Raw genomic sequence first — 26,863 nt, 5'->3', positions numbered from 1 at the left:
ACCTTCAGTCAAGTTTTTATGGTAAGATATGGTAAAAACTCATGTGTTTTAAATTTAAGAAACATTACTATTCTTCAATTATCTCATTTTGCTCCAACTAAATTTCTCCTGGAGTAAGAGTTCCAGTTGTTGTTGTTGTTGTTGTTTTGCCTTTACCAATAAAGGCAAGAAAACATCCAACATTCTTGGGTGTATCACATTGTCCCTTTGAGAAAACACATGTGCTCTGTGGGCACAAGGAAAGCACTTGAGCATCAAATGACAATACATGGATTAGACCTCCAGCTAAAATAAAATACTATAGAAACACTAATGTCAAAACAAATACTAGAAGCAACTGTTTTGGGGTGGTTTTACCATCTTCTAAGCTCGTAAAGATGGGCTACCAATTTGGTTGTGCTAAGTTGGAATGATGTTTACCAACAGGAAAACAGACAGGAAGGAAAGTCTGGCTGTATCTTACCATTTCCCAGTGAAGCTGCACACACAATTCCATGTGGTCAGGTGGTGCAGTGAGGCCAGCAGCCCTAGTCCAACGCCCTATATCAAGTGAGTGTGTTGGTGACTACAAGTTGAACCAGACAGCGACCCGCTTTTGCTCAAACTGAGTGGGTGTGGTGTATATGTCATGTAGTCTCCTGTGAGCTAAAAACAAGACCTATTATTGAAGTTAAGGGCAGGGGAAGCATCCTCAAGACAGAAACAAAGAACATTTATCAAATCAATGCCAGAAGCAACAGGACAGTCTCTGTGACCAGGTCCACCCATCTCCAGAGCTGACCTTCCCCATAAGACAAAAATAGGCAACTCCCAACTCCAAGCCTTAGGGGAATTTCCCAACAATGAAGAGGTAGTTCCAAGAGCAGGATGTCCTTGCCTTCTACAAAGAGGTAGAGGCTAATGCAAGGCTTTTTCTTTAATTCATTGCTCACAGCTGGAGTCGTGGGGAATTATTGCAGCCAGGGGCTTCTTTTGGAAACTATCTGAATTGCTGACCGGAACACCAAGAAATTTAAGCAATGCTACTCCATCTTTCTGAACTATTTCATGGGGAATATACTCCCACCCTGACCTGAAGGAGGTGCATGCGGTTCCAAGCCTGTTCACAGATCCTCACCATCTCTGAGGCTTTTATCAACACCATCAATAAAGCAAGTGCCCTGCGCTCCAGGAGCTGACGGTACACTGGAGGAGATAAAAAGGTAAAATAACTACATGGTGAGGCCATTACAAAGACTGTAAGCACTAGAGCTATTCAGAGGTATATGAAAGATCCTCATGAATTAAAGCAATTGGAGAAGGCTGTCCAGAGGGGCAGGTTTGAACTGGAAATTGAAGGTGTTCCTGGAGTGCTAGGATAATGGAAAAGGTACGTTAGGAGAAGGGGCTTGGCATGTACAGATGCAGACAGGATAGTGGTATTTACAGATTGTGGGTAAACATATACGGTATGGGAGAGAATCTGTGTAGAAGTATTAGCGAGAAGGATGGGGCAATAAGTAGGACTAAATGGTAAAGGGTCTTGAAATCCAAGCTAAGAGGTGTGGATTCAATTCACTGAACTGAATTAGTTTTTAAAGCACCTGAGCAGGTACATTTAAGGAAAATAGGAAAGACAAATGAATCAGGCACAGATGGTCAGCGTGGAGAAGGTTTGTGCTGGAGAATAAGCAAAGGCTCAAGAAGTCTGGGAGATCTGCATCTGCGGGGTGAGGTGTCTACCAACCAGGACTCCTCTGAAAATCTCCACCCCTATACGCTTAACAATCTTCATGGCAGGGGAGTAAGCCCTTAGGATATGAGGCCTCCAAGGAGAGTCTTCCAGGTCAAGGTACAGGATGAGGTCCAGCCTGTTTAATGCACTTAGGGGACACAGAAGAGACAAGGAGTAGAGCTCAGCAGCCGCTCCCTGCCCTCCTCCTGTGCCCCAACCCTACAGGAGACATTGAAGTAAGCTGGTCCAGCAGCCAGCAGACGCAGGCCAGGCTCCAGGATGAATACTGGACAGACAGAGAGGACAATGGTGACTGTCTCTAGTAGAGAGGCAAGTAACATGGAGTTACAAAGACTCTCCAAGCAAATCCACTCTGAGTTTCTACTTGTTGCACTTAAACTTGATGAGTAGAGAAGGTGATCTCTAACATCAAATACAATCCAATTCCTTACACTGCTCTACATAGCCCTGTATGATCCACAAAGCTCTACCTATCAATTCTACCACACTGCTGCCCACTGAATGCACTCTAGACATCCTTCTTATATTCCTCAAACACACCATATTCATTCCCACCTCTGGGTATCTGCATTGCTGCTCCCTCAACCAGAATGCCTCTCCCCAGATCTTAACCCAGCTGCCTCCACTCAACTTTCTGCAAGGTCTTCCTGGCTGCTCTTATTTAACTTTTGTGCCTCCAAGGAGGCATATCACACGTGTCACATCTCCCCGTCATGTCTTCTTCTCTGGACATAGCTCTATCAGAAATTCTAATATATGTACATGGTTGGTTTGTTGTCCATGGCCCTATTAGAATATAAAACTCAGGAGAGCAGGGACCTCTTCCATCTTGCTCAAGTCTGTCTCTCCAGGATCTATAAATGTGCCTGGCACATTAGTGCTCAATACATTTTTGTTAAATGAATGGAATAATTAATTAGTCGGTGTCTTGGGAGATCCATGAAACTTTACCTCTCTGGGTAGAAAATCTGTTTAAGGGTATGTGATGCTCAGGCAGATCTTAAAGAGACTGCAGCTACAGAGTTTCTAGTTTCTTTTAAACCATCTGCATCCAAGACACTGGTAGCTGGGTATTGTGCACGCTCACATCAAATGGAGGAAAAGCCACGGGGAACCGGCTGAACTCACAGTCAGCGAGAGAGGATACTTCCAGAAATGTCTTCATTAATGAAGCAGCTTTTGGGGGCAGCCCCTTGAAATGCTGTCAGTGTTGCTAATAAAACTCCCATAACCGTGGACTTAAGGGCAGGAGAGACAAGGGTAAGATCACTGGCATTCCACTGTGATTGAAATGAGAGTCTCCTGGAAAGCTTAGGCTGCAAGTCACAGTGTGCTCCAGGGCCTGCGTTTTTGTTCTGCCCCTGTCTCTGGGCTCTAATGAGGCTTTATGAAAAGCAGAGCTGCCTTTTAAGAAAATTTCTTCCTAACCTAGAAACAGCAAAATGCTGCCAAGTCTCACTTACTGGTACTAACGAGATAGAGAGACAATAACTGAAACTCAGATAAATCAGAAATATCTTCCAGCAAACTTCTCTATGATCTAATAATAAAAACTACCACCATTTATGTAGCATTTGATTACTCACAAAGCACTTTCACATCCCATTATCTCTTGTGATCCTCAAACTCCCCATGAAGCCACTGTTAACATCACCAGATGAAGAAACTGAGGTTCAGGACGACAAGGAGACTCATCCAGAGCCCCAGATAAAAGGCCAAATGAGGACTCGAGCCATGACCCTCTGACTCTGCTGAAGGGGTTAACGCCCAATCTGTGCCTGCATCTGCTGGCACTTAAAGCCTGGAGCGAGAGGAAGTGGGAAGGTCCTGATGGTCCCCTGTGCTTAGCCTCTGGGCCAGGGACACCAGGAGGCCCCATCTGGGCAAACCTCACACCCTTACAGCCACTTTATTTTCCCTTATTTTTCACTGGTAGAATTTCCCATTGTTTCTAGCATACACATTTCTCCTTGACAGCCAGGATCCAGAAAGACCCCAAAGGCAGGAACCACATCCGTTATTCCTCTGGCAGCAGCCAGAGCCTGGAGCTTCCAACCAGTCAGGCATTCAGCCCAAATTTTCACTGCAGCTGGACACAGACAAGGCCGTGGCTCACACTCCGAGGTGAGAAAGGTTTCCTCAGGTCAGACTAATTCCTGCAAGCCACAGACACTGGGCAGCTGGATCGTGCACTGGCTAAGGGGCAGGTTCGTGGTCAGACTGCCAGGCTTGCAACCCCAGCTCCACCACTTCCCACCTGTATGACCCAGGGCAAGTTACCTTGCCTGTGCATTGGTTTCCTTATCTGAAAAAATGAGGATTATAGTGGTATTGATGGCATGAGGCTACTGTGAGTATGAAGTGAGAAAATACCTGCAAAGCACCTAGAATGGTGTCTAGACCGTTAAGCAGGGGCTTAATAAATGTAAGCTATTGTCATTAATTGCTCTTATTTCAGATAAATTGCTCTTAAAAGGTTAAGAGAGTCTGCAAAGAAAGGGATGAGGAGAAACAAGTCCATATGTGAGAATGTAGCATGCTGAATAGTATCTCAGGGAGATGAACAGAGAGGCTAGGAGCCAAATACAAAACCAAAAATTCACTAGAAGGAACAGGGAGAGCTTCACTGAGAACAGCAAGTTCATTCCAGCTTCAACAAGTGCTGATAGTTTTGGTACCATTCAGGGAGTGGAAAAGGATGAGGCTAAAGGGATGAGCAGGAGCCAAATCATTCAGAGGCCTCATGGGCCACAGTAAAAATTTGGACTTAATACTGCGGACAACCAGGAGTCACCACTGAAGTGTGTTAAGCAGGAATGTGATAAGATCAGATTTAGGTTTCAGAAATACAGAGCTCAGAGCAAGGTCCATATGGAAGGTGGCTTAAAGGTGATGTGCTCCACTACTGGGTATATACCCAAAAGAAAGGAAATCAGTATTTTAAAGAGATTCTACACTCCCATGTTTGTTGCCCTGTTCACAATAGCCTAGATTTGGAAGCAACCTAAGCGCCCATCAACATGCGGTACATATACATAACGGAGTCCTATTCAGCCATAAAAAAAGAATGAGATTCTGTCATTTGCAACAACATGGATGGAACTGGAGATCATTATGTTAAGTGAAATAAGCCAGGCACAGAAAACAGAAAGACAAACATCACATGTTCTCACTTATTTGTGGGATCTAAAAATCAAAACCATTGAACTCATGGAGATAGAGAGTAGAAAGATGGTTACCAGAGACTGGCAAGGGTAGTGGGGGGGTGGGGGTTGGGAGGAGGGAGGTGAGGGTGGTTACTGGGTACAAAAAAAAATTGAATAAATAAGACCTAGTATTTGATAGCATAGCAGGGGGACTATAGCCAATAATAATTTAATTGTACGTTTAAAAATAACTAAAAGAGGCTGGGCGTGGTGGCTCATGCCTGTAATCCCAGCACTTTGAGAGGCCGAGGTGGGCGGATCACGAGGTCAGGAATTCGAGACCAGCTTGGCCAACATGGCGAAACCCCAACTCTACTGAAAATAGAAAAATTGACTGGGCACAGTGGCGTGCACCTGTAGCCCCAGCTACTCCGGAGACTGAGGCAGGAAAATCGCCTGAACTCGGGAGGCAGAGGTTGGAGCAAGCCAAGATCACGCCACTGCACTCCATCCTGGGCGACAGAGCAAGATTCCATCTCAAAAAATAAAAAATGACTAAAAGAATGTAACTGGATTGTTTGTGACACAAAGGATAAATGCTTGAGAGGGCCAGGCATGGTGGCTCATGCCTGTAATCCCAGCACCTTGGGAGGCCAAGGAGGGCAGATCACTTGATCCCAAGAGTTTGAGACTAGCCTGGGAAACGTGGCAAAGCTCCATCTCTTAAAAAAAAAAAAAATACAAAAATTATCCAGGTGTGATGGTACATGCCTGTAGTCCCAGCTACTTGGTGGGGGGCTGAGGCAAGAGAATCACTTGAGCCCAGGAGGTTAAGGCTGCAGTGAGCCATGATCATGCCACTGCATCCCAGCCTTAGTGACAGAGCAAGACCTTGTCTCAAATAAATAAATAAACAAAGTCTTGAAGGGATGGATACTCAACTTTTTGTGACATGATGATTACACATTGCATTCCTGTATCAAAATATTTCATGTACCCCACAAATACATATATACCTACTATATACCCAAAAAATTAAAAATTATAATTAAAAAAAATTAAGAATATAGAAAAGATAGTGTGGCAAGAAACGGTATGGGCCTAAACTAAGAGACTGATAAGAAGCCAGTGAAGATGGGTTTGAGAGCAACTGAGGACATCAAATGGACAGGCCTGGGTGGGGTGGGGTGGGGTGGGGTGCGGTGGGGTGGTAGATAGCAACAGACTGCCAGTCTAGGTGACAGGATGAATGGCAATGCCACTCACCACAATGAGAAGCAAGAGGAAAAGGAGCAGGTCTAGAAGAAAGAGGAACTCAGGTCTGCACATGCTGACTGTGGGGTGACAAGGTGGGGGGGCCATCCAAGTGGAGAGGTTGCTGGGCAAAGGAACGAGTAGTATCTTGAACCTAGGAGAACAACCTGGACTGGAGACATGTATTGGAGTGTGGGCATATATGTGGCAGCAAAAGCATTCCCAGTGAATTAAATTATCCAGGAGAGATTAGTAAGGTGCAAAGAGGTCTGAGGACAGAACCCTGGAGAATCACCAATATTTAAAGGTTGGGAGAAACAACATGACCTAGACAAAAAGACAGCGCCAAAGGTATCAGAGAGACCGTGCAGAAAACCTTGAGAGAACAACGCTATAGAAGCCAGCGGAGACGAAGGGAGTGCCAGATAACACCAGAGTCCAGGATTCACGACTGAATTAGAAGTAACCAACAGGCACCTAAGGCCATCAATTTTGGTTATATTCATAAAATACCTCAACAAAGAAGATATAAGATCTCAGAATAAGTGAACACATTTCTCCAAATTTAGATTGTTGAAGAGACTACCAAATCAAACATACTTACTTAATTTGCTTGTGATCTCACTGAGGTTAGAAAACAACTCCAACATCAGAAAGCTGCCAAAATCATGACAGCTTTAAAAAAATTAAAATCATGACAGCTTTTAAAAAATTAAAATCATGACAGCTGAACACCATGGGCAAAGCAAAGCCTTGGAATATAAAATCCAAGTTCCACCCAAATTCCTTGTCATAACAACATTAAGACTAATATATAAGCTTATAATTTCTAAAAATTATAAACTCATCTTTTCCTGAGAGCCCCAACTTTCTTGTTTAGCTGGAAAATTTCTGTTGAACTGCCAGGGGTTTTTGCTACTAGATACACAGGCATATCTCTGCAATACAGGGTCTGATCTGAAGCAACATTTCAAGTAGTCACACAATCAAGACACATTTTATACCCAACATTTATTTGCAATCTGTATCTGTATATGCCGAGTTATTTGGCAATCACTCAAAACAAATCTATTTGGGTAAGCAATTATCATGCAACCCCACAGTACTCAAGAAGTTGTCAAAAATCAGTTCTGAGGCAAGAGATAGAGAATCACACCAAAGAATAGAAAAACAGACAACAAAAGCGTCTTGGTCTTCCAATATTTCTAAGGAAGAACATATATTCCAGAATCCAGGGCTCAGAATCACAATGCATACAAAATTATAGCACAAGGTCTTAGAACCTCATAACCTAAATCCACAGTGATAGTACACAACATTTGTCTCTTCCCCCCAAACATCTCACATTCTGTTCATTACATTTTAAGATCTACAAATAAATGAGATAAAATGGAACATAAGCTTAAAGACTTTATTACTGGTTTAAATATTCACAATGCCACAATCTGCCTCAGACAAATCAGAGTCATGTGGTTAAATGTGCAAACAATTACTCGATTTAATTTCATCTTGCAGAAGTTGAAAACAAGCTGTAATCACAGTGGATGCTGCTCATTTTATTCCAAAAGCCACCATCTTTTGTGTTCCTGATTGGATTTTATTCTTGGACACAAGTGGAGTGGCTGACCAGAATTTCTTCCTAGGTTTCCACACTAAGCATGCTAATTCCTAGGGTATTAAGAGGGTCATGCCTAAATAAAACAACAGCTGGATCCCTCCTAAAGGGGCTTATTTCAGCTCCTTAAAGAGACAGGGTCCAAGCTGAGCCACTGCCCAAATCTTCATACTGAATAGTTGAACAACTTACTTGCACTGAGTGCTGGAAGCTCAAAAAGTCAGGAGCCCTGGTCTTTGGGTGAGGAAGGAGTCCAAAGCAATTACAAGTCATAGTCTACCTTTAGATTGATGGGTAAAACAGACTCCAGGATCACACTCCCAGTGCTCTGCCAAGGCCTTAGACAAGTTACTCAATCTCCCTTTGCCTCATTTTTCTCATCTGTGAAATGGAGATAATGGAACTTACACAGAGTTAATGTGAGGAACAGATAAGTGTGTGCATCTTAAGTGTTTAGCACAAGACCTCACCTGTATTAAGTTTCCATGAGCATCATTTATAGCTAATAACCTAATAGAGAAAAATCTGTGTATGAGTTATCTATGGTTTCATAACAAATTACCCCCAAAATTAGTAGCTTAAAATAGTGAGCATTAATGATCTCAATTTCTCTGAGTCAGGAATCTGAGCACAGTTTTGCTCAGTGCCTCTGCCTCAAGGTTTCTACAGGCTGCAATCAAGGGATCTGCCAAGGTTTCATGGGAAGCTTGGATGGAGGAAGGAGCCACCTCAAACTCCACTCACGTGGTTGTTGGCAGGATTCAGGAACTCAGGGACAACTAGGCTGACAGCCTCAGCTCCTCACTGGCTGGCAACTAGAAGCTTCCAGTTCCTTGCCACATGGCCTAGGCCTCTGGTAGGGTAGCTTACAGCATAGCCACTGGCCTCCATCAGAGTGGGCAAAGAAGGGAGTGAGAGAGGGCACACAAGCTGGAAGCCAAGTTCTCTGTAACCTAATTTCAGAAGTGACATCCTATACTTTTGCAATATTCTACTGGTTAGAAATGAGTCACTAGGTCCAGCCTATACTCAGGGAGAGAGGACTACACAAGGGCATAAATGTCAGGTGAGAATATTTGGGGACGTTCTTAGAGGTGTACCTATTGCAACCTGAAAAACCAAAATATTCACAATGAGCTTCCAACTCTTTCCTTCTTTCAACAACTATTTGAGTACCTACTTGGTGCCAAGCACTGTGCAAGAGCCTTGAAAACATATTAAAGAAAACAGACACACCTCTGCTCTCATGACACATATAACGTAGCAGAGGAAACAGATATTAAAGAAATAAAACAAATCATCATTGACTTAAAGGCATGACAAGGGCAATGAAGAAAAAGTACATCTGATAACACCGCAGGAAGAATGTGACCTGCTTGGTATTCAAGTAAGGCTTCCCTAAGGAAGAGAGTCAGGCTGAGACAAAAAGGATGAGGAAGAGTTAACCAGGTAAAGGGCAGGGCTGGTAAAGAGACAGCATTTCAGACACAAAGGGAATAGAGTTTATGAAGACTGTGAGGTTGAAAGTGTCTTGCACATGGCAGGGGCTCAGCAAATGGAAGGGTGGAGGAGATATGTGCCCAAGCAACATCAAATAGAAACGTTTCTAACTGGCTCTTGTTCTCAACTAAATTAAATTCAACAATGTAATTCAGGCAAATTGGCCCTCCATGGTTCAGGTTAGATCTACAAACATCCAGATAAACAAAGTTAATAAAATCCCCTTTGGTCTCAATCCTCCACACTTTTAAAACCTCCAATGCCTTCAGGGCTTAGAATTATTTTAATAATTTTTCCATTAAAACAGCTTTATACAATAGGACACACTGTCCCTAACCAAAATCAGATCTCACTACAATGGATTGCTGCTAACCAAAAGACACTCACTCAGAACAATGAAGACTCCTTATTCCATTTCTTTAAATTCAATCAATTTTTACATAAGTAATGTTACTTAGTGACTCCTGGAGTTCAAGAGAACAGAGGGATGCCAGTACATGGCAGAGGCAAACTGAAACACTCAAAGATGCTTTTCTTTTGATTGCTGTGCTTTATGAATAAACCCAGAACCAGACACAGACCAGTGAATGTTTAAAGAACTTTGCTGCAAGGCATTTGAATTCTGCCCAGAGCTTTCTCCTGCTTACCAGCAAGCTGCAGGTTCAAGTACCAGCCATAAAAGGACACATTTCATTACATCTGAAATCTGATACATTTGTACAGGGAAAGAAATTAACAGTTGCTCATTACAGACACATTAACCTGGGCTGATATACTTATGGCAAATGGCCTACATTGTAATCCTATTGAAAAAGGACCATCTTTTCTACTGATGCTGTGAAACCCCCAAGTTCACTGTCAGCAGCCAATACATACATAATAATAAAGCAGTGGAAATTTGGGGAACTGGTAACACATTTTTATTATGCTCAAAAATTGAGTGTCAGCTGAAAACCAGCTATGGGAAAAGCCAGCCTTCAGCCCCACTTTCAGGATCGAATTCCCAAAGTAAAAGCCACAGGGAGAATGAAGCAGCATGATCACAGTTACATGCTTTCCTGGGTCAAGAGCTGTAGTGAGATAAAACTGAGAAAGAAGGGCCGTTTCCCCCAACTCACACACACATGCCGACAACTGTCCTTTCACCCACCTCATCACAATTAAGGCCCATGATAATGGGGGAAGGGGAGTCAGGAATGATGGGCCTGCAGAAAACTACTTAATAAAAGAGTTAAGCTTTTAAAATAGTTTTGGTAAACAGTAGGAAGCTGGAGGGCCCTAAATTTAGAGTTTGTGGGCTGACAAAACAAGCCTCTGGCTGGAAGTTGAAAGAACTGGATTCCAGCATCAACTAATTAACTCTTTGGCCTTTAACAAATGCCTTCAATCAATCAACACGTAATTATTGAATAGCTATTGCATAGTCAGTGCTGAGAAAGCTGTGGGCTTGATACAAAAGATGTTAGGATTTCATTGCTTGCCCTCAAGGAACTTAACATTTTAACTCAGAAGGAAACACGAATATGTAGTCAGCTTTCCAGAACCGGCCAGGAGCAACTCTGTTATTCAATCCTCCAAAAGATGGAACCTTTAAATACAACAGCTTTTTAGCAGTTAAGTGCTTTTGCCATGGAAATCTTTCAGAAATATAGTATCTCACTGTTTCCAAAGTTTTTTTTTTAAGGCACAAACCCTGACTGTTATGAATATTAATAAGATTTATACAAAAAAGTAGGGAGATCCCATAGTCAGTAAGCTTGGAAAACAATGGATTGAAAAGTTAAATAGGTTTCTTTAACTACAGAACATCTTAGAGCCCTTAAAAAACTAATGTGTACTGCACATATCTAAAGGGAGTATATTATGTACGTCTCCAGGGAATCATTTATTCTCATGGGATTAAAGTTCAGTGCAACATACTTTGGAAAGACTGTGATATACATGTCCCATTCTCCTTGAGTAAATGCTCCTGATGGCTCAGAACTGTCTTGTCATGGACCTCCGTCATGGGGGTGGGCTGGTGATATGGATGAGCTGCTGCATGGAAATGCCTTCATTGGCCACCCCCACCCAAGAGGCTATTTCATGGGTGGCGGCTGTGGACACTACTCAGTCATGCTCCACTATTGACTATGCTGCTATGAGGTGGGCTTTGAGAGCAGCCCAAACTTGACATTCCCATCCGGGACCCACAGGCTGGTGGTGAAAACCTTTCAGGACCTAGAACACTCTTCACTCCATGATGCTGCTACAATAAGTTATCTCCCACCCTTGAAGCTCCACCTCCCTTAGAAAGACTCTAGGCCACAGTAATCTCCTGCTCCACTGAGGCCACAGATGGCCTGCATGATGTTTGTAGCACTCACCAGGCTCTGCCTTATGAATTTCCATCCACAGTGAAATGTATTTGGCCCTTTATTGTGGACGGATTTGTGGGTGCATCCTCAGTTAAACAATATGTTCCACAAGAGCAGTGTCTCTGTGTCTCCCTGTGACACTGAGAACATACTTTTAAATTTTGGCTGATTGATCAAGAAAAATTTAAAGAGAAATGCAAGGTATTGTTACGAAAAGAGGTCAGTCAAGCTCAGTCAGCCATCCTGGCACTGGCCTTCTGAGATAAGAGCTATGCTGTTTGTCTTATCCACGGGCACAGTGTGGAAGGTGAGGCTGTCCCCACACTGTGATGATAGTATTAATAAGAAGTCCAAACCCAGACAGAGGTAGAGGAGGCTACAGGGACATCTGGAAAGGCTTCTGAAGGTGCAGCTGCTGAGCATGGTGCCCTCGAGACCCCACCATGCCCTGAAGTGGCCAACCATCTCCAAGTGTAGTCTGGTGGCTCATGTAAGAGCCATGCACTCTGCAGCCCATGGAGAGTGACTTGGTACCAAGCCCACCGAAGCCAGAGAGGAAATCTGCTTCTTAAAATCACTGGTCACTGGTTCACCAAACAGTAAACAGCAAAAAATTTTGGTTGCCTTCTCTCCAGTACTAAAAGGGAGAATCTGCCTGGAGGAAGCTGCCCGGCGTCTGGCGGAATTTCCCCAGCCTCACAGGAAGCAGTGTAGCATGGGAGCTAGGAGCGTGGGTAACCGGAGGCAGATCAGCCAGGTCTGAATCATGACTCTCTAGTGGTAAGTCATCCAACCTTGGGCAACATGGTTAGTGTCCAGGGCCTCAGTCTTCTTACGTGTAAATGTAAATTGGGGGGAAAACTTCCTTTTTCATAGGGTTGTTGCAAGAGTAATACGAGTTAATTGCACAAAGTGCTCAGCCCAGAACTTGGCATACAGTAAACGCTCACTAAATGTTGGCATTATTGATCAACAGCTCCACCTGGTCTGTGCAGGACTTAGCTCTGTCCAACTCTCCTATCCAAGCTGAGGTCCCCAGAGCCACACAGGGTGATCCTTGGCTGATCTATTCAGACGACATAGGCTCAATAAGCGAAATGTATGTTTTACATAATTAGATGGCAGATTTTGCTGCCATCCCCACCAAATCATAATACTCCCCAAAGTTAAATTACTTGTGTTTTTGTTTGTTTTTGCTTTGACACCCAATAGCTGTGAGGATTTGGGCAGCTTCCTTCTCTGTAAAAATGGAGATGATGATGGCACCTACTTCATTCAGTTGCTGCAAAGGTTAAATGGAATACAAGTAACGTGCTCAGCCCATAGTAAATTATCAGTCAGTAGTAGCCGCTATTCCTATTTGTACATCTACATTTGCCAGAATCAAGAGAAAGATCCATCACCACTGCTTTTTCTGACATAGTGTGGCTAACAAACATTGCTGGAAACTGCAGGACCCTGGTGACTATTCTAAAGTAATGTGAAAGCCCAGAAGCAGTCCTTTCCTACCCAGCATAAATAATGATGGCTCCTGGAGGCCAGCAGTCAGCGGATCAGGCCCACGGCAAAGTGCACCACGCCTAGGATGGCAAGGTCTCGGCAGCCAGAAAAGGAGCGTCTCCCAAGATCGGGAGGGGCCCCATCGCTCTCTCCACTTCTCAGCAGGGAAATAAGAGGCTGAGAACAAGGTGATCAGGGAACTCCACAGCCTTGCAATCAGCGAAGAGGTAATCACATGCCCATGGGACCTGAGGGCATGGAAAATAATAGGGCAGAGTAACTTCACCCAGGTAGATTGGGCAGGAGAGGAGAACAGAGCAACTGACAAGGGTGAGCAGAAATAAGACGGATGAAAACATCCCTCAAGTCACAAACTGTGATTCCAGAGTCAGACTCTCTCTCTACTAAGGAATTCATCTGGAGGGTGACTTGCCAAAGACTCACTGCCATGAATTCATGGGAGGACATGCCCGGGGCCCTGGCTCAGTGCTGCCAGCAGACCCTGTCCACACTTGGAGTGGACCTTAGGAACAGGGAGACTTGATGAGCACTTTAGTCTGCGGCTGCAATTCTCCAGAGGCAGAGTTTCTGGTCAGACAGGAGTAATCCCCATCATACTATCTTCTCTTTGACTCCCCCATCACCACCTCATCCAGGAAGAAGGGATTCTGCCAGGAAAAAGGGGGCTCAAACCTTTAAAGAATGTCTTAAGTGTACAAAAAAAAAAATGCTCAGTGCAAACTAGCATTTCACTGAGATCACATGTTTTCCTATCAGGACAAAAATCCAAAAGGCAATCACTCAGCCAGTTGGGAGAAAATAGCCACTCAGGTGTGCTGCTGGTGGGGGCTTTAACTGGGGCAACCCATGGAAGGGGAGTGTAATTTGGCAACATTCATTAACATAACTAATGTATATACCCTTGGACCAAACAAATTCATTTCTGGAATGTAACCTACAAGTACAGGTGCACACGAGTGAAATGAGGCTTCCCTAAGATTATTCATTACAGCATTGTTTTTAACAGCATAACATAGGGAACAACCCCAGTTTCCACCAATAGGAGACAAGGTAAATAAATCAACGTACATTCAGACAATGGAATACTTTGCAACTTTCAAAAAGAAAAAGAATTAGGACCCAATAGAAAAATGGACAAAATTCCTAAAAAGAAGATGCTCTGCTTCACTCATAATAAAAGAAATGCCAATTAAAACTACACTGTGATACCATTTCTCACCTATCCTGCTTGCAGAAGTCCAAATGCTTCATCACATATTCTGTTGGCAAGGCTGTAGGGAGCCAAGCACTGTTCTATGTTGCCGGTTAAAGTGCAAAATGAGGCCGGGCGCGGTGGCTCACGCCTGTAATCCCAGCACTTTGGGAGGCCGAGACGGGCGGATCACGAGGTCAGGAGATTGAGACCATCCTGGCTAACCCGGTGAAACCCCGTCTCTACTAAAAAAATACAAAAAAACTAGCCGGGCGAGGTGGCGGGCGCCTGTAGTCCCAGCTACTCCGGAGGCTGAGGCAGGAGAATGGCGTGAACCCGGGAGGCGGAGCTTGCAGTGAGCTGAGATCCGGCCACTGCACTCCAGCCTGGGTGACAGAGCGAGACTCCGTCTCAAAAAAAAAATAAAATAAAATAAAGTGCAAAATGATTCAGCCCCGTGGAGAGGGATTTGGCAATTGCTGACAGACCTGCATATGCTTCTGCTGTGACCTAGCGATTCCCCTTCTAGGAATTTACCCCCAAAGATATACACCTCTGCAAATATGAAACAACAGATGCACAAGGTTATTCACTCACCCTCATGAATAAAGAAACCTAAATGTGCATCCATAGGAGACTGGCTGAATAAACTACTATAAATCCACACAATGGAAAAAATTCTGCAGCCATATGAAAGAGTGAGAAAGATCTTGATGAACTGCTATAAGCTGTTTCCATGTATTGTTAAGTGGAAAACAGCAAAGTACAAAAGTAAACAGGTATACATGTATACACATGACAGAAGAGGAAACAAAACATACAAATATACATGCATGTTTTTGTAGAAAGAAACACAGAAATAATAAACTAGCAGCTACTGGAAATGGTTCCCACAGCGGGTAGGAGGAACGGGGTGAGAAGGATAGTAACAGGGAGTAAGATTTCTATTCCTCTCCATATAGTTTTGATTTTGAACATAAATGTTTTATATTTTCAAGAAATTTTAAAGTGATGAACAAAGCTAAAGTTGAATATAAACAGCAATAAGAAAACCTAATCATATATTAACATAGAAACAAAATCACTTTAAAAATAAGAATTGGTCCAAGTAATTTTCAAAATACTACTCCTTTAAACCTTTACTGGGATATACTGCAAGAACAAAAAGAGCTGACTTTCTACAGCACCTGAATTATTTTCTCCACACTGTTAGGATAACCTCACTTCAAGAATTTTAATAAAGCCAAATGCCCATCAATCAATGAGTGGATAAATAAACTGTGGTTTCTTTACAATGGAATACTATGCAGTCATAAAAAGGAATGAATTAACAGCACTTGCAGTGACCTGGATGAAATTGGAGACTATTATTCTAAGTGAAGTAACTCAGGAATGGAAAACCAAATCTAGCATGTTCTCACTGATACGTGGGAGCTAAGCTATGAGGACACAAAGGCATAAGAATGGTACAATGTGACTTTGGGGACTTGGGGGGAAGAGTGGGAGGGCGGTAAGGGATAAAAGACTACATATATGGTGCAGTGTATACTGCAGCAGTGATGGGTGCACCAGGATCTCACAAATCACCACTAAAGAAGTTACATAACCAAATACCACCTATACCCCAATAACTTATGGAAAAATAAAAGAAAAAAAAGAAATTTTGAACTTTGGTAGGTCATTTGTATTAACCTTTGGTAGGTCTGTTGTATTAACAGTATGGTAATTCCTAGACTCTTGCATACATCACAGAATACAATAAATAAGTAAATGTATTGATATTAGTTGGAATCAGGGTTCTCACTGTGGGAAAAATAAAGAGCCTATTTTATGGAGTCTAATGGTATGGTGTTTGATTTACGCTGAAAGTATCGATAAGAGCTCATAATTTATAGCATTCCTGCCTCTGCGCACTTAAAGTGGCTCAAAGTAATGACAAGTCCTGATAGCAATCTGCACACCCAGCCCCTAGATCTTGGTTTGTAAACACCAATCTTCATTAGAAGGAACCAGGATTCTTTGGATCTGATTCCAGGACTGGGGAAATGCAAGATAAGCCTAGAATATCTTATTATGCCAGAAAGTAAGTGAGTGCTCAAAAGAACAGAAAAGCAAGTTTGAAAGGGCTCCCATGGTCAGATTTGGGACAATTAGTGCATCAATAGGCACAGTGATGTCCATGACAACACACTGAATGGTAATCACTGAACTGAAAGAAAATCCAGGAGTCCACAGTGTTATTAACAACGTGGGAGAGAGATGAAGCTCTTCTTTACTAAAAAAAATACTAGTGAAAAAAATGTGGGTAATTTTGGAAAACCATCACTTTGCAATGTAATACTACAGCAAAAGGACCATTAATGCATGCTGAAGTCTTTGGGTAAAAGGCTGTTGAAGAACAGGATATTCACATGGTCTCAAACTTCCATCTCACAGATTATTTATTGGATACGAAGGAAACAGGGTGCCTTTACACTGAACTAGCCGGCAGACACTCCCTTAACCAAGCGATCAAACTAAGGATCCCCAACAGTGAGACCAGGCGGCATGGCATCTTATATGATACAGTGGGAAGTATAATACAGCCCAGCACTGCTGTGATCTTCCTGGCAAAGTGTCTGATCAGAGTCCAATCGTGAAGAAGCAACCAGACAAGTACAGATGGGGTGACATTCAACAGGACAACCTGCCTGAACCCTTGAAAAATAACAGTATCCTGAAGGACCCCCCTCTCCCCCAAATGGTAGCAGTACTCCTCTCTTTTCTAGATCAAAGGTGACATAACAACCAAATGCAGTATCTCACAGACGCTGGAATGGAAGAAAAACACAGTTATATACAATGCTTTTGGAAAGTAAGAGAAAATGTTTTTCAACAAGGTTCTGACTAAAGACATTTTAATGCAAACTTGATATCACTATTATATTAAATTTCCTGGGTCTGATAATTTTGTTACTGAAAACATAAGATAATTAATATATCACCTAAAGTGTCCTTATTTATTTATTTATTTATTTATTTATTTTGAGATAAGGTTTCACTCTGTTGCCCAGGCTGGAGGGCTGTGGCACAACCATGGCTCACTGCAGCCTTGAACTCCTGGGCTCAAGCCATCCTCCTGCCTCAGCCTCATGAGTAGCTGGGACTACAAGCACACCATGCTGGCTAATTTTATTTTTTGTAAAGATGGGGGTCTCATTATGTGATCCAGGCTGGTCTTGAACTCCTGGCTTCATACAATCCTCCCGCCTTAACCTCCCAAAGTGCTGAGATTATAGTATGAGCCACCAAACTCAGCTTAGGGGGTCTTTAAACATAAAAAAGATGAAGATGTTGTCTCTGTTATGATTACTTTTAAAGTTTATTTTATGTTTAAAAAGGCAGGCTAGAGAACAGCGTGTATAGACTCCTACTTTGGGGTAAAATGTTGGGGAGGGGGCAAGTTATAGGGTTTTTTTTAACTTTTGAATTCAAGGGTACATGCACAGGTTTGTTACATAGGTAAACTCATGTCATGGGGGTTTGCTGTATGGATTATCTCATCATCCAGGTATTAAGCCTAGTACCCAACAGTTATTTTTCCTGATTCTTTCCTTCCTCCCACCCTCCACTCTCTGGTAGGCCCCAAATTATACAGTTGCTTATATGCACGTACGCAATTTCTGGAAGACTGTGTAAGAAACTAACAAAGATGGTGACCTATGGCAGGTAGCAAAGAGAAGCAGAGAACAAAACAGGGCAGATAAGAAACAGAGGTGGGAGCAAGTACATTCGCTGTATCCTTTTCAAAATATTTCAAACCATGCATAGGTATTATGTACTTAAAAAAAGTCAGCATTGTGTTTTAGAAGAGAAAAATGAAGATCTAGAAGGTGGAAGGAATAGGTCAGTGAAAGAACTAAGAACTTTGAGACCTTAAGGGAGAGGACCTTAACATTTTCTAGGGGTGTCAGCGATGTCCTTGGTATCATGAAACATGACCTTCTCAGGCTGAGTGGGGAAGAGCAGGTGTGCAGCTCAGCAAAACACATCAGAAGTCTTAGATTTCTGGCCGGACACAGTGGCTCACGCCTGTAATCCCAGCACTTTGGGAGGCTGAGTCAAGTGAATTACTTGAGGTCAGAAGTTCAACACCAGCCTGGCCAATATGGTAAAACTCCATCTCTACTAAAAATATAAAAATCAGCCAGGCATGGAGGCAGGTGCCTGTAATCCCAGTTACTTGGGAGGCTGAGGTGGAAAGATCGCTTGAACCTGGGAGGCGGAGGTTGCTGTGAGCTGGGATAGTGGCACTGCACTGCACTCCAGCCTGGACAACAGAATGAGACTCTGTCTCAAAAAAAAAAAAAAAAAAATATATATATATATATATATATATTCATATTGTTATTTCCCAGCAATTCAGCAGTTCTTTTACTAAAAATGTATCCCAAGGAAATAATAAAGATGAACAAAGATTTAATCACCGAAAATGTTCATCACAACATTGTTATAATAGGGAAAAACTGAAAACAGTCCAAATGTTTTAAAAAGCCTTATTTAAATAAATAATTGGACTATCCACCCAAAGAAATACTAGGCAGTCATGGTCAAAGTATATGCCATGACCCAGAAAGATGTTTATGTAGCATTTTAAAATGAAGGGGGCACATACAACTCATTTAAAATTGTATATGTGTGAATATATAAATGCATAAAGCAATACAGCTATCTTGGGGCAACAGGATTACAGATTTTCCTTCTGATTAATTCTCTCAAAAAGTGAGGTTTATGTTATGTTTTGTTTTTTGTTTTAAGTAGTGAATTTAGTGTTGTAAGTGGGACTGGGAAGGCCCTTGCAGAGAATTCTGGAGAGGCATGATCCAGATGTCTTTCTCATCAGCTTCAAGGTTGGGAAGACACTTGCAGACCACTCAGTTTGGATATAGCCAACTTGCATCTCTAGCTTCCGAAGCATTTCTCAGTATAACTTGCAGGGAAGCAGAGGGGGCCAGCCTGCTGGCTAAGATATCAAAGCAAACCTGTCAACCTGCTGACAACCCCTAACAGCAGCTAGAGTAGGTCAATGTCCACTGGACTGTGACGCTTCCCCACTTATTCTCCAGGGAATGATCACATTTGAGGGGGAAAACAGAGCCTCTTTTCAACAGAGCACCTCTTGCTAAGCTCCACATGTCAGCTCAGACAGCACCTGAAGCTAAGGACCACTGTAAAAAGCTGACAAAAGCAGCTCCCACACATCAGCATATCCTGCTGACTCTGGAAAGAGGGACACTTGGCTTCATGTAAGGAAGCTGAAAAGGTCCTGGTTTCTGTCGACTTGCTGGCTGCCGAGCCAGGGAACAGAATGAAGTGGACTTCATTCAGCAACACAGCATGCTGGAGAATGCAGGTTTGGGGTCAAACCCAGATTTAAGCGCCCCTTCTTTTCCTTAGCTCTTCTACTTGGGCAAGTCACCTCCTCACCCTGTGTTTCAGGTTCCTCAGGTATAAAACGGAGGTAATAGGATCTTCTAGCAGAACTAGGAAGATTAAACAGGCTATGTGCAAGGCTTGGATAGAAGTCCAGTACATGTGTAGGTGTACACAAGCATGGAAGGACGGATAAACACAGAGGAAAACAGTGACAAGGCCATCTTAGAATAGCACCTGGCACAGGCTAAGTCATAATAAATGCCAGCTGTTATTATTGCTAGAGCAAAGATTAGTGAGCTGGAGTCACCCATCAACAGATCAGATAACCAAGCATGAGGGCCTGAGACATAATCCCTTGTGGCAAGATTCGAAGTCTCCAGGAGACAAGCCTGGCATTGGTATCCCCAAAAAGGGGAGAAATTACTGGATTTAAAGTAAAAATCACATCCAAGTCCTACATGTCAGAGACATTCAGATTTGAAATAATCACTAGTTTTACTTTAAATGCAACATAAACTAAATGACCCAATAAAATGTTTGTTTTTAGAAATTAAACAAGCTTTCTCCCCAGTCCCTAGTAGATTTGAACAGAAAAAGAAATTTGCATTCAGTAAAAGTTCCACTAAAATAAGCTAGGCCACAAATCTAAAGGATTTTAAAATTGGTATACATTAGTAAGATTTTCTATTTATCAATAAACTACTACGTTTCCAAGCAGAGAGTTAGGTCTCTTATATCTAGACTGTATTTTTCAAATGGAACTTTGTATTCACCACCACCCCCAACCCAAATTTGACCAAGACCAAAGTTCAACACCAAATTCCTGACTATTCTAAAAATAATAACAATAAGGAAGATAGGGGTAGGGGGGCAGGCAACAAGCTTTCAGATGTGAAAGATCAATTCTTACCCAGAGAGCTTCATAAAAGGGGTACAAAGAACTAACCCCTGCCATTACTCCACACCAGCCCTCCCTGCTCCCCTCATCTGTATGAGAAGAAAACCAAAGGGAGAAGGTGGTGGTCACCCGCCTTTGGGGACATGCAAGGTTTACCAGGTTTTCCCACTGAGGTGTGTTCCCAATTCAAGTGTCATGTAAGGGTATATTAGATAGGAGAACTGCTCAAAAAGTGGAGCACCAGCAAGAAGAGAAGATTTGTTTCCCCACTTGGGCCTTTTCTCAGGCAGCGAGCTTGCTTATCTGTCCTGTGACTAACTGAACAGAGAAAAGGGAATTCAAGAGGTCTAGCCAAATTGAGAGAAGAGGCAGCATTAGGGAAGTCTCTGTCCCCACGGGTTAGTAGAGCAAGGAATGAGAGTTTAGGGAGCATCATAAACAGTAGCTCAGCTGGAGCCACTGCATGCATATCCACCCATGAGGACCACCTACAGGTGAGAGGACTTTAGTAGCATAAGGCTGCAGGATAGATCCCCGGGAGGTGATGCCCTTGGGACAGTATTAATACCACTGGCCAAGCATGTGACTTCTCCACCTCCTAGGCACATGATAGCATCACCTTTAACTGGCCCATTAATGGGGTTCTGTCCATGCGACCTACCTTGCTCTCAAAAATGGCATCTCCTCTAAGAAGATGTACTGAAATGCTAATGCAAGGCCCCAGAGCATACTCTTCCTCCTGCACAGTGATTGTGAACGCACGGAGATGGAGCCTTCATCAGCCTGGTGTCCTGGGACAACGCAGATCAGAGCCCTTACCAATCCATGAGAGATGTGTAGCATGAGAAATAAACCTTTGTTATTTTAAGCAAAAGTGTGATTAATATGGAGTTATTGGTTCCCACAGCATAATTTAACCCGTCCTAACTGATAAAAGTGGAATAGGAAGGAAGAGGTTGACCTAGATTCAAACCACTGCATCAAGAAATTATATAGTAGGCAAGTCCCCTGCCTGGTCCCCTAGAGGGCACACCTTGATGGCAAGCCTGGGAGGAAAAAGGTTAAATAATCAATCAGACATTCAACCCCACTCAGACTCCTCAAGCCACAAGTCAAGACTGTGCAGGGGAAGAGGAAGAGAAAACCTCAAATCTGATGTAAGATGGAAGTTGTAAACTCAACTGGACTTAGTTTTAAGGCTAAAAATGATAGAAAACGATGCAATCTGCCAAGATGTTATTAAGGGAAAGCAGCAATTAAAAATAAACAAAACTGCCTCGTGTTTATTTCCCAAGCTGAAAGTCTTTAATACGCTGGCTGCCCATACATGTTTGGTAAACAAGGACATGTGTTTATGACTGGTCTTAGAAAGCTGCAGCTGTTCACGTTGCTCTCCTTCACACACACACACACACACACACACACACACACACACACTCATTCACTCGTATTACTGAAATAATTTCCAAAAGACAATCAATAGTGCCCCAAGACAATCAGTTCTAATCGGCTCTACCGACTGTGACATGCTAATCCTATTATGTGGCCTTCCTGCTTCTTTTGGACATAGAGTTGTTTTGCTCTGCACAGAGAGGGTACACCCGCTGGGAAAGAGAGATTAGGATGCCTGAAAATAATGTGTCCAAGAAAGAGCCCAACTATCATTACTGAGAGGATGGGCACTGAACAGCCAAATGGCCCATGAGTGTGACAGGGAGGAGACTTATTAAGATGTCAAGCTTCCCCAACTTCTTCCTACTCCGTATCACCCACCCCATGCCCTCTAAAGAACCGTTTTATCTATTTCTAGCCTGGAAGTCAGGAGGGTAGAAGAGCACCTAAGAAGCCAGGGGAAAGTGGGAAGTATTTAACCGGAGAGGCAAATACCTCCTGGCTAAGGAGAAGAGTTTTATGCTGTTGTCATAAGAGAGACCCCTGAGCACACAAAAGGACCAAAAGAATGAGGAGGGAAGAGGAAGAGGAGGAAGAGGAAGACAGAGCTTTGGAGAACCTTCACTGTGGGTTATGATTTTGAGTATTCTTTAATAGTTTACTTGAAGTAAAAACTGAAACTCCTCTTGAATTCCTTTGGCTGGTGGATGTGCATCTGTGAATGGAACTTTAAGCAAAGCCCTGGCTGTGTGAGGCTCTGGGGTTTATTTGGGTGACAGATTCTCCACATCATTCTCCCCCTTGCCCTCTTCCTCTGATACTTCTCCAAAAGGCATTTCACAATTCAGAGCAGATGCCTTCTCTCTGCAAGCCTCTCTGACCTCTCCACTGGGATCGCATGACCCTCTGAGGCTCCCCTGATGTCCTATGCTTCCCCTCACATCCACTTGTGTTATAACTATTTACCTGTTTATCCAAGTATAGTCTCAGCTCCTTAGAGCCAAGATTTAGTCTTGAATTTCACACCCCCGGCCTGGTACCATGCCTAGCACACAAGTATTCAGTAATTAAGACAATCTAGCATCTCTCAAACTCAAAATTTTACTAAATCAAAAATATGGGAAGAAAATGATTATCTGCTTCCCTTGTCCCATAAAACACAAACTGCGTTTCTTGCCTATGCATCAACATCTGTGTTATTTCTGCAGAAGCTCAACCATTCTGCTGGTCAGTCTTACATGCATTTCACATAAACACTAACTCTGTAGTGGGGAAGGGAATGGAGGGGAAAGATTTTAAAACTATAACAAGTATCTTAAAAGGTTACTCCAGAAGATTCCCTGGAGTGTCAAGGTCCCTTGTCGGATGACGAGTCATGGAGTAGCAATGTCAGCTACAGGTCTGTGCGAGCACCTCAAAGGATGGGGTCCTGCCAAGCTGCGGTAAGGGAGCAGACTATGGCTATGACACTACAGGTTTTCTTCTCTGTCTTCCATTCCCCCTAAAGTATACCAAAGAGCTCAGTAGGCCTTTGGACTTTTCAACTCAAGACTGGAAAGGAGAAAGATACACTTTAGCTTAGAATTGCTCAGGAGTTATACTGGCAGGAAGTTAATATTTAAAGGGAAACGGGACTTTCAGACTGGACCCAAAAGACTTTTTCTCCCATACTCCTACCTATGCCTAAGACATCTGACCTTTACCTGGCAAGTGACTGGCCAGGGCAGAGACAGTAACCCAGGCTGGACATCGGGGATAGAAATTGGAAGGATTTGGGGAGGGATACAGAATAAAGGGCAGGGGAGGGAAGGGGAAACTGCAGAAAATGCCCAAGGGAACTCTCTCTCTGCCAGCCATGGGATGGGCCACATGGTACATACACCACGTAATGCTGGACTAAGACTTCACACCCATGAGCAGCAGCTGCAGAAATATCCAAATAGAGCGGAGGCATTTGTTCCCCATCTCCACTATCCTATGGACTTGATGTGAACTCACAGATGACTTGAACCAGAAGTAGAGACGTGATCAGACATCCTCCAAGAGGCTGGTGGGCTTGATCACTTTGTTATGGACCGTGTCCCCTTTCCCACCCCAAAGCAGAAATACTAGAATTATACAGGGAAAGAGAAAACGTTCTCCCAGCACAGCCTCAAATGTATATTGACCATCTAGAGAGGCTTCTAGATGCCGCAATACAGGAGCCAAGGCCTGGAACACAGGAGTTCACAATCCAGGTGTGCCTCAAACTGACCAAACAGGAACCAGGGTGAGGAACATGCTCCCCAGTACCCAGCCATGTGGCACTGGCTGTCACTGCTATAGAATTCAGGGGACTGGGTCATTAAAATTTGCCATGCAGCAGATGAAAAAGAAGCAAGCTGTGAACAAGGATCATCTTGTTGGAAATAACAGATACTACCCAAGATGTGCGCAGAAACAAGAATCAAGGGAGAATACCCAGCCCATCCATCTGGAGACTGTCAGTTCTCTTGGGGAAGAGCAATATTTTTATGCTGCATTTTCCTACTCCTCAGAGTAACAAAATCAAACGGGCTCTCTGATTCACAGTGCAGCCAATTTAATGTAACTCATAGGTAAATAAACAACATCTCCCAGTGGCCATTTATCTTGGCAAAAATAATAAAAATCATATAGTCTTTATTATACCTGATTAGATGTAATAATCTGTCAAACTTCCTTGAGATATAAAAAGTAATGTATTTAGGCCGGGCACGGTGACTCACACCCATAATCCCAGCACTTTGGAAGGCCGAGGCGGGCGGACCACCTGAGGTCAGGAGCTTGACACCAGACTGGCTAACGTGGTGAAACTCTGTCTCCACTAAAAATACAAAAATCAGGCAGGTGTAGTGGTGGGCACCTGTAATCCCAGCTACTCAGGAGGCTGGGACAAAAGAATCACTTGAACCTGGAAGGCGGACGCTTCAGTGAGCCAAGATCACGCCATTGCACTCCAGCCTGGACAACAAGAGCGAGACTCCATCTCAAAAATAAAAATAAAAGATAAAAAATAATGTATTTGTTCAGTTAGCCCTCCCTTCTCTTGGCTCTGGAAAAGTCAAAACGTCACAAACAAGAGGAGCCCTGTGTCCCAGATCCTAGGAGAGTACCTGGCACATGTATTTCTCAAATGAACAACAACCTTACCTTCATCCACCTGGACTATATCTCACATTAAAAAATAATTGTAAAAGGAGCAACTGTATCTCTAGGCCAGCATTTCTCAGCCTTGACCCTAGTGACAATTTATTTTGGGTTGGAGGGAGGCTGCCCTGTTCATTGTAGGCTGTTTAGCAGCACCCATGGTTTCTACTCACTGGATGCCAGTGGCACACTCTCCAACCAGTATGGCACCAAAAATGTCTCCAGACAGGGCCAAAAGTCTTCTAGGGGCAAAATCTCCTGGCTAGGAATCACTGCCCTAGGCCTGCAGAGAGGTCCCAAAGAGCTGATACAGACCGAGAGAACGGTTGTGTTTTCTGTCTCATTCATGATGTTGAGACAGCACCCAGGGAAACCCTTCTCCCTGCCTGCTCTCTGAGGTGAGTGCACCAGACACGCCTGCGGTGGGAGGAAAACCTGGGTAATGAAAATCAAGTAGATGTCTTGAACACAAATGAAGACTGAGATGCGGGCCCAAGCCTTGTCTGTATTCGACAGGAAAAACCACTTTACCACTGTGGTGGGAATGGACTTGGGTTTTAATGATCTCCTCTCACCCTCATCCACCACAAGGGCATTGAAACATCTATACATTGCACCAGGAACAGGGCATCCGTCAGCAGCAATTTCACTTAAAATCCAGCTTGGAGCATCTGCTCCTGCTCCTAATTAGGAACAAGGGTGGGATTCATTAATATCCCCACAACCAGTTCAAAGGGCTCTTCAGAGAATAGGCCCTGCAAAGCATTCCCAAGGCCAGGCACAAGCATGAGGAAGGGCAGCAGCTTCTGCTCCCCAGTTCTGGGTGAGCTGTGGGCTCTCACACCTGTTTCCCTAACAAAACTCAAGTGGGATCAGAAAAACATTCCTCCCAATCGGGACTCTGATGATCATGCATCACCTTACCTGTGCTGATTTAGTACTTGCACATAACCTGGCATGCCATGTTTCCATCAAATTCTTCTTCTTTACCAAAATTCACTGACACCCACGATTGGAAACGTTGCAATAAAACACACATTCTACAGTTCCAGGGGTAGAATCAGTACCACATGATAACATACATCAACGCCCTTTAAAATACACGCGCCGGCACACCGAGCATTGCTACTTCTGGAAATATACCAAAAGGAAATCATTGTAAATGTGGAAAGACTCATATAACCAAAAATATTCATCACACAATTATTTAGAATAAGGAAAAAATAGAAACAATCAATTGCCTACCATCAGATACCTTAGTTTAGTATATTATAGCATCTACACTCACTGGACTCAAAAACACCATTAAAATGTCATTTACAAAGAATAGCACCATACTAAAATGTTTATGTTGTGTTGTTACATGAAAAAAGACAGCACCAAATCATATAAGCAGCATGATATTAACCATGAAAATAAAAACTTACGTATTCAAAAGTCTACTTGAGGCAAATAGACCCTTCCTAAAAAGTGTTCAAGGTGAGTGCATTTTGGAGAGAAGTAATTTCACTTTTCTGTATCTTTTTTTTTTTAATTTTTTATTATTATACTTTAAGTTCTAGGGTACATGTGCATAACATGCAAGTTTGTTACATATGTATACTTGTGCCATGTTGCTGTGCTGCACCCATCAACTCATCAGCACCCATCAACTCGTCATTTACATCAGG

The 26,863-nt window shown here is 43.1% G+C and overlaps 1 protein-coding gene and 1 long non-coding RNA gene across 2 annotated transcripts in view; both read right to left on the bottom strand.

Annotated features, from left to right (window-relative positions):
* The window catches only part of LOC105467102 (SPARC (osteonectin), cwcv and kazal like domains proteoglycan 1), a 514,664-nt gene that overhangs the window by 473,335 nt on the left and 14,466 nt on the right, over positions 1-26,863 (bottom strand). The gene's annotated exons all lie outside the window — the stretch shown is intronic.
* LOC139363763 (uncharacterized) overlaps positions 1-26,863 on the bottom strand; it is a 60,738-nt gene extending 33,875 nt beyond the window's left edge. Inside the window, exon 1 of the long non-coding RNA XR_011624658.1 lies at positions 1-26,863. This exon is cut by the window's left edge and continues 21,237 nt beyond it. This is a non-coding gene — a long non-coding RNA (uncharacterized lncRNA).

This window comes from Macaca nemestrina, chromosome 6, assembly GCF_043159975.1.
Source record: "Macaca nemestrina isolate mMacNem1 chromosome 6, mMacNem.hap1, whole genome shotgun sequence".
NCBI lineage: Eukaryota > Metazoa > Chordata > Mammalia > Primates > Cercopithecidae > Macaca > Macaca nemestrina.
This window is presented reverse-complemented; position numbering and strand designations above follow the sequence as displayed.